The sequence below is a fragment of the Coregonus clupeaformis genome, chromosome 25 (genome assembly GCF_020615455.1).
Source record: "Coregonus clupeaformis isolate EN_2021a chromosome 25, ASM2061545v1, whole genome shotgun sequence".
In the NCBI taxonomy this organism is placed as follows: domain Eukaryota; kingdom Metazoa; phylum Chordata; class Actinopteri; order Salmoniformes; family Salmonidae; genus Coregonus; species Coregonus clupeaformis.
This window is the reverse complement of record NC_059216.1, coordinates 14,270,689-14,278,332: the sequence shown is the minus strand read 5'-3', so window position 1 is coordinate 14,278,332 and position 7,644 is coordinate 14,270,689.

Sequence of the window (7,644 nt, the reverse complement as noted above, 5' to 3'; positions counted from 1 at the left end):
ATGAGACTCAGTTAGACAGGGTTATAGTCAGGGCAGAGCTGGGATGTAATATGAGACTCAGTTAGAGAGGGTTATAGTCAGGGCAGAGCTGGGATGTAATATGAGACTCAGTTAGACAGGGTTATAGTCAGGGCAGAGCTGGGATGTAATATGAGACTCAGTTAGACTCTCTCGTCTCTCGTCGAGAAAACCCCTTATTAGGAAGAGAGCGTGTACGGTTGAGAAAACCCCTTATTAGGAAGAGAGCGTGTACGGTTGAGAAAACGGAAGAGGAAGGAAGAGGGATTATTATTAATGATCTTTGAAAGACAGGGTCCTGAAAAAGGGACGTTTTCTTTTTTTGCTGAGTCTATTTCTACATGTTGTCAGGCCTGCTCTGTACTAAATCTTATTGAGAGAGGTTATCTACATTTTGTGTCAGGCATCAATCAATCAATCAATCAAATGTATTTATAAAGCCCTTTTTACATCAGCAGATGTCACAAAGTGCTATACAGAAACCCAGCCTAAAACCCCAAACAGCAAGCGATGCAGATGTAGAAGCACGATGGCTAGGAAAAACTCCCTAGAAAGGCAGAAACCTAGAGAGGAACCAGGCTCTGGAGTAAATGTCAGTTGGCTTTTCATAGCCAAGCATTCAGAGGTCGAGATAGCAGGTGCGGTAGAGAGAGAGAGAGTTGAAAACAGCAGGTCCGGGAAAAGGTCAGGGTTCCATAGCCGCTGGCAGAAGAGTGGAAACTGGAGCAGCAGCACGACCAGGTGGACTGGGGACAGCCAGGAGTCATCAGGCCAGGTAGTCCTGAGGCATGGTCCTAGGGCTCAGGTCCTCCGGGAGGGGAGGGAGAGAGGACCAGGTGGACTGGGGACAGCCAGGAGTCATCGGGCCAGGTAGTCCTGAGGCATGGTCCTAGGGCTCAGGTCCTCCTGGAGGGGAGGGAGAGAGGACCAGGTGGACTGGAGACAGCCAGGAGTCATCAGGCCAGGTAGTCCTGAGGCATGGTCCTAGGGCTCAGGTCCTCTGGGAGGGGAGGGGGAGAGAAAGAATTAGAGGGAGCATACTTAAATTCACACAGGACACCAGATAAGACAGGAGAATAACACCAGATATAACAGACTGACCCTAGCCCCCCGGCACATAGACTATAGCAGCATAGATACTGGAGGCTGAGACGGGGGGGGTCGGGAGACACTATGGCCCCGTCCGACGATACCCCCGGACAGGGCCAACCAGGCAGGATATTACCCCACCCACTTTGTCAAAGCACAGCCCCCACACCACCAGAGGGATATCAACAGACCACCAACCTACTACCCTGAGACAAGGCTGAGTATAGCCCACGAAGACCTCCTCCACCGCACGACCCCAAGGGGGCGCAAAACCGGACAGGAAGATCAGGCATGGTCTTCACTAAATCTTATTGAGGGAGGTTATCTACATTTTGAAATAGTCTCTGAATAGTTGTTTTGCATTTTTACATTGTTACAGAAGTTACAATTGTTGTTAATCAAATAGCCTATTTTGTGTGGGTTTTGAAATACTTTCTGAATATTGTCCTCTGGTCACATTTTGGATAATTGTTTTATTCATATGTACATAATATTTATTAGTATTATATATTATACTTAGTACATATTGAGTGAGTAATTTAGTCAAATTTACTGCAATTTAAATACTCTAGTTTTTTTTTGCTGTGTTGAGTGTTAATTGTTTTTTAATAGTGCGTGTCTTTACACACTGGAGGACAAAATGAGTGTTATTCCTCTTGACATGGATGGGGTGTCATATTAAAGAAGAGGTCGTGCTCTTTAAAATGGGGTGTCATATTAAAGAAGAGGTCGTGCTCTTTAAAACTACGTCACCTTGTAATTGTCATTTGTTCTTTGTTTTTGAGCCATGTCTCAGTAATCTGCAGCAGCATTCTATCATTATATTGGGGTCTGAAGGGTTAACACGTCACATACATTGCATGGACTCACTCTGTCTGCAATAATAGTGTTTAACATGATTTTTGAATGACTACCTCACCTCTGTACCCCGGCAGTGAATTTCAAACAGATTCAACCACAAAGACCAGGGAGGTTTTCCAATGCCTCGGCAAAGAAGGGCATCGGTTGGGAGATGGGTAAAAATTAAAGAAGCAAACATTGAATTTCCCTTTGAGCATGGGGAAGTTATTTAATTACACTTTGAATGGATACAGGCGTCCTTCCTAACTCAGTTAACGGAGAAGAAGGAAACCACTTAGGGATTTCACCATGAGGCCAATGGTGACTTTAAAACAGTTACAGAGTTTAATGGCTGTGATAGGAGAAAACTGAGGATGGATCAACATCATTGTAGTTACTCCACAATACTAACCTAAATGACAGAGTGAAAAGAAGGAATAAAAATATTCCAAAACATGCATCCTGTTTGCAACAAGGCACTAAAGTAATACTGCAAACAATTTGGCAAATCAATTAACTTTTTGTCCTGAAAACAAAGTGTTATGTTTGGGGCAAATCCAATACAACACATTACTGAGTACCGCTCTCCATATTTTCAAGCATAGTGGTGGCTGCATCATGTTATGGGAATGCTTGTAATCGATAAGGACTGGGGAGTTTTTCAGGATAAAAAACGGAATGGAGCTTAGCACAGGAAAAATCCTGGAGGAAAACCTGGTTGTCGGCTTTCCACCAGACACTGGGAGATGAATTCACCTTTCAGCAGGACAATAACCTAAAACACAAGGCCAAATCTACACTGGAGTTGCTTACCAAGAAGACAGTGAATGTTCCTGAGTGGCGGAGTTACAGTTTTGACTTAAATCTACTTGAATATCTATAGCAAGACCTGAAACAGGTTGTCTAGCAATGATCAACAACCAATTTGACAGAGCTTGAAGAATCTTTAAAAGAATAATGGGCAAATGTTGCACAATCGAGGTGTGGAAAGCTCTTAGAGACTTACCCAGAAAGACTCACAGCTGCAATCGCTGCCAAAGGTGATTCTACAAACTATTGACTGAGGTGTGAATACTTATGTAAATTAGATATTTCTGTAATACATTTTCAATACATTTGCTAAAATGTCTAAAAACATGTTTTCACGTTGTAATTATGGGGTATTGTGTATAGCTGGGTGAGTGGCTTTTTTTTTTAATCAATTTTTAATTCAGGCTGTAACACAACAAAATGTGGAATAAGTCAAGGGGTATGAATACTTTCTGAAGGCACTGGATGTACAGTGGGGCAAAAAAGTATTTAGTCAGCCACCAATTGTGCAAGTTCTCCCACTTAAAAAGATGAGAGAGGCCTGTAATTTTCATCATAGGTACACGTCAACTATGACAGACAAATTGAGAAAAAAAAATCCAGAAAATCCCATTGTAGGATTTTTAATGAATTTATTTGCAAATTATGGTGGAAAATAAGTATTTGGTCACCTACAAACAAGCAAGATTTCTGGCTCTCACAGACCTGTAACTTCTTCTTTAAGAGGCTCCTCTGTCCTCCACTCGTTACCTGTATTAATGGCACCTGTTTGAACTTGTTATCAGTATAAAAGACACCTGTCCACAACCTCAAACAGTCACACTCCAAACTTCACAATGGCCAAGACCAAAGAGCTGTCAAAGGACACCAAAAACAAAATTGTAGACCTGCACCAGGCTGGGAAGACTGAATCTGCAACAGGTAAGCAGCTTGGTTTGAAGAAATCAACTGTGGGAGCAATTATTAGGAAATGGAAGACATACAAGACCACTGATAATCTCCCTCGATCTGGGGCTCCATGCAAGATCTCACCCCGTGGGGTCAAAAAGATCACAAGAACGGTGAGTAAAAATCCCAGAACCACACGTGGGGGACCTAGTGAATGACCTGCTGAGAGCTGGGACCAAAGTAACAAAGCCAACCATCAGTAACACACTACACCGCCAGGGACTCAAATCCTGCAGTGCGAGACGTGTCCCCCTGCTTAAGCCAGTACATGTCCAGGCCCGTCTGAAGTGCATTTGGATGATCCAGAAGAGGATTGGGAGAATGTCATATGGTCAGATGAAACCAAAATATAACTTTTTGGTAAAAACTCAACTTGTCATGTTTGGAGGACAAAGAATGCTGAGTTGCATCCAAAGAACACCATACCTACTGTAAGCATGGGGTTGGAAACATCATGCTTTGGGGCTGTTTTTCTGCAAAGGGACCAGGACGACTGATCCGTGTAAAGGAAAGAATGAATGGGGCCATGTATCGTGAGATTTTGAGTGAAACCCCTCCTTCCATCAGCAAGGGCATTGAAGATGAAACGTGGCTGGGTCTTTCAGCATGACAATGATCCCAAACACACCGCCCGGGCAACGAAGGAGTGGCTTCGTAAGAAGCATTTCAAGGTCCTGGAGTGGCCTAGCCAGTCTCCAGATCTCAACCCCATAGAAAATATTTGGAGGGGAGTTGAAAGTCTGTGTTGCCCAGCGACAGCCCCAAAACATCACTGCTCTAGAGGAGATCTGCATGGAGGAATGGGCCAAAATACCAGCAACAGTGTGTGAAAACCTTGTGAAGACTTACAGAAAACGTTTGACCTGTGTCATTGCCAACAAAGGGTATATAACAAAGTATTGAGAAACTTTTGTTATTGACCAAATACTTATTTTCCACCATCATATGCCAATAAATTCATAAAAAATCCTACAATGTGATTTTCTGGATTTTTTTTTCTATTTTTGTCTGTCATAGTTGACGTTTACCTATGATGAAAATTACAGGCCTCTCTCATCTTTTTAAGTGGGAGAACTTGCACAATTGGTGGCTGACTAAATACTTTTTTTCCCCACTGTATATATAGATATGGGTACAGTATAAACATAGTCATGGCATTATGATTTACCAAATAGTTAATCATACCAAATAGTCAGAGGGTTGATATTCCTGGGAGAGAGCTTTGAGAGAGTTTTGAGCTTGGCTGGTTCTTGTTAGTTCCTTCCAGTAAAACACACATCTCTTCCTTTCCAGGAAATGAGCTCAGCCGTGTTGACGAACTGCAGCTAACCGGCCATCCCCAGGCTCCCCAGATCAGCAGGAGGGCCAGAGACCCTGGGAGAGGGAGGTTTAGATAGAGAGGACAGACCTGGATGCCCACATAGGAAGCCTGCCCAGGGTCTCCGCTTCAGCTCCACAGGGGACTTTGTAGGCTTTGTCAGCCTAGGGTCCAGCTGCTCTTCTGGGGATAGTCCTGGAGACTGGAGCCTTGGGATGGAGCTCATCCTACCAACAGGGACAACACAGGCCTTCAGGGGAGCAGGAGCAACGGTGGAGGGGTTGACTGCATAACCAAAGGACTGTTAGTGCAATCTACTCTCAAAGAGTGGAATGGCCGAGTATTGACTAGAGTGAATGTGGCTATACAGAACTGCAGGACTGAGAACAACCTTCTAGGAGAAAACAGCTGTGGACCTCTGTCAGGGAAAACAACCAGAAAGACCTGAAGGGCTGAGACTGCGAGCAGGATGGGAGACCTCACCCAACAGAACCATGAACACAGGGGACGGCCACGGTCATACAGTGTAGAACTGGACACGCCCTGAGAGGTGAAATCCTACTCTGTGACAGAGATCTAGGCTACACAGATGGGCCAACGGGACCTGTAGTTCTACTGTCAGAACAGAGGAGGGGGGACCCCATCACAACAGGACCTGTAGTTCTACTATCAGAACAGAGGAGGGGGGACCCCATCACAACGGGACCTATCAGAACAGAGGAGGGGGGACCCCATCACAACAGGACCTATCAGAACAGAGGAGGGGGGACCCCATCACAACAGGACCTATCAGAACAGAGGAGGGGGGACCCCATCACAACAGGACCTTGAAGGAGTGGTGAAGGGAAGCTCCAACAAGTCCACTGAAAAACCTGTGAAACAATGTTGGAAAACAAATGTCCAACCCTTCAGCTGACAATCTAATAATTCATGTGCTTGAAATGCTTTTGGACATCAGAGTAATCTTGAGGGAACCCTGTTTGAGTCAGAAAAGTGTAATGTAAAAAAAAATTTAATGTAAAAGGATATTCATATGATAGGGAAGATATACCAAACCTTGCAGAGAGCAGAGAGCAGAGAGCCGATCCAACTGACAACCTCTTAGAAACAAATATATCAACTATTGGAACCAAGACTTTAAATATAACTGATGTTGGCACAAGATGGAGGGAATGTTGGAACATAAGTAATGAGATTACAGTTAACGAAAATGTACGCTTAATCCAGTATAAACTAATGTATGGAATGTATTGCACGAGACAAAATGGACAAATTCTACAGCACAACGGCAGAGTCATGTCTTAAGTGTAAAACTAACAATGACTCAATAATTCATGGCTTCTGGGAATGTTGTAAAGTCCAAAAGTTGTGGGCGGAGTTAGAAAGTTGACCATCAGAAGTATTACAATGGAAATGTACTTTTAATCCGTCTGCTTGCATATTTCAAGACATGTCATATGAGGGTGCAGAGATACCCGATGGGTTGGACGATACATTCCTTGTCAATCATCTTGAAAAAACGTATACTTAAAAACTGGAAATCAACCAATCCTCCATCGTTAACACAGTGGAAAGGTCAAATGTTTATTATCTAAATGTTGAAAGTACGTGGGCGACGGAGAGAAACAAAATGGTGACGTTTGACGCCATGTGGTGGTGTGTGAAACGGGCGCTGGAGATGGGGGTGTGAGCAGGTGGGTCTGGGCAGGGGTGATGTTGTGGTGGGTCTGGGCAGGGGTGATGTGGTGGTGGGTCTGGGCAGGGGTGATGTTGTGGTGGGTCTGGGCAGGGGTGATGTGGTGGTGGGTCTGGGCAGGGGTGATGTGGTGGTGGGTCTGGGCAGGAGTGATGTTGTGGTGGGTCTGGGCAGGGGTGATGTGGTGGTGGGTCTGGGCAGGGGTGATGTGGTGGTGGGTCTGGGCAGGGGTGATGTGGTGGTGGGTCTGGGCAGGGGTGATGTGGTGGTGGGTCTGGGCAGGGGTGATGTGGTGGTGGGTCTGGGCAGGAGTGATGTTGTGGTGGGTCTGGGCAGGGGTGATGTGGTGGTGGGTCTGGGCAGGAGTGATGTTGTCGTTTGGTATTAAATAAATAATAATCATAATAATAATGATGATGATATAGAAGGTTAGCCTGGTCGAAGATCTGTTTGTGCTATCATTCCAACTCTTTGCCATGCCAAACATGACAAGGAGGGGAATGTTAGCACAAACAGACTGGTACCCAGGCTAACAATATAAAGTAGCATACACCTGAAAACAGACTGGTACCCAGGCTAACAATATAAAGTAGCATACACCTGAAAACAGACTGGTACCCAGGCTAACAATATAAGGTAGCATACACCTGAAAACAGACTGGTACCCAGGCTAACAATATAAAGTAGCATACACCTGAAAATGAAGTACCTTCTTGGGGAGCATGTTATTTTCTTTTGACTACAATTCTGCCACTGAAACACCAAGTGCATATTTATTCTGCCATATGTAAATGAATTTGTCTCATCATAGTTCTGTGTCAACTGTACAAAGTATGTCATGGTCATGGTCACTTCAGGTTTATTTATAGGCCAACAATAACATAAACTACCATATTGTCTACTGTGGATTATAAACTAATGAATC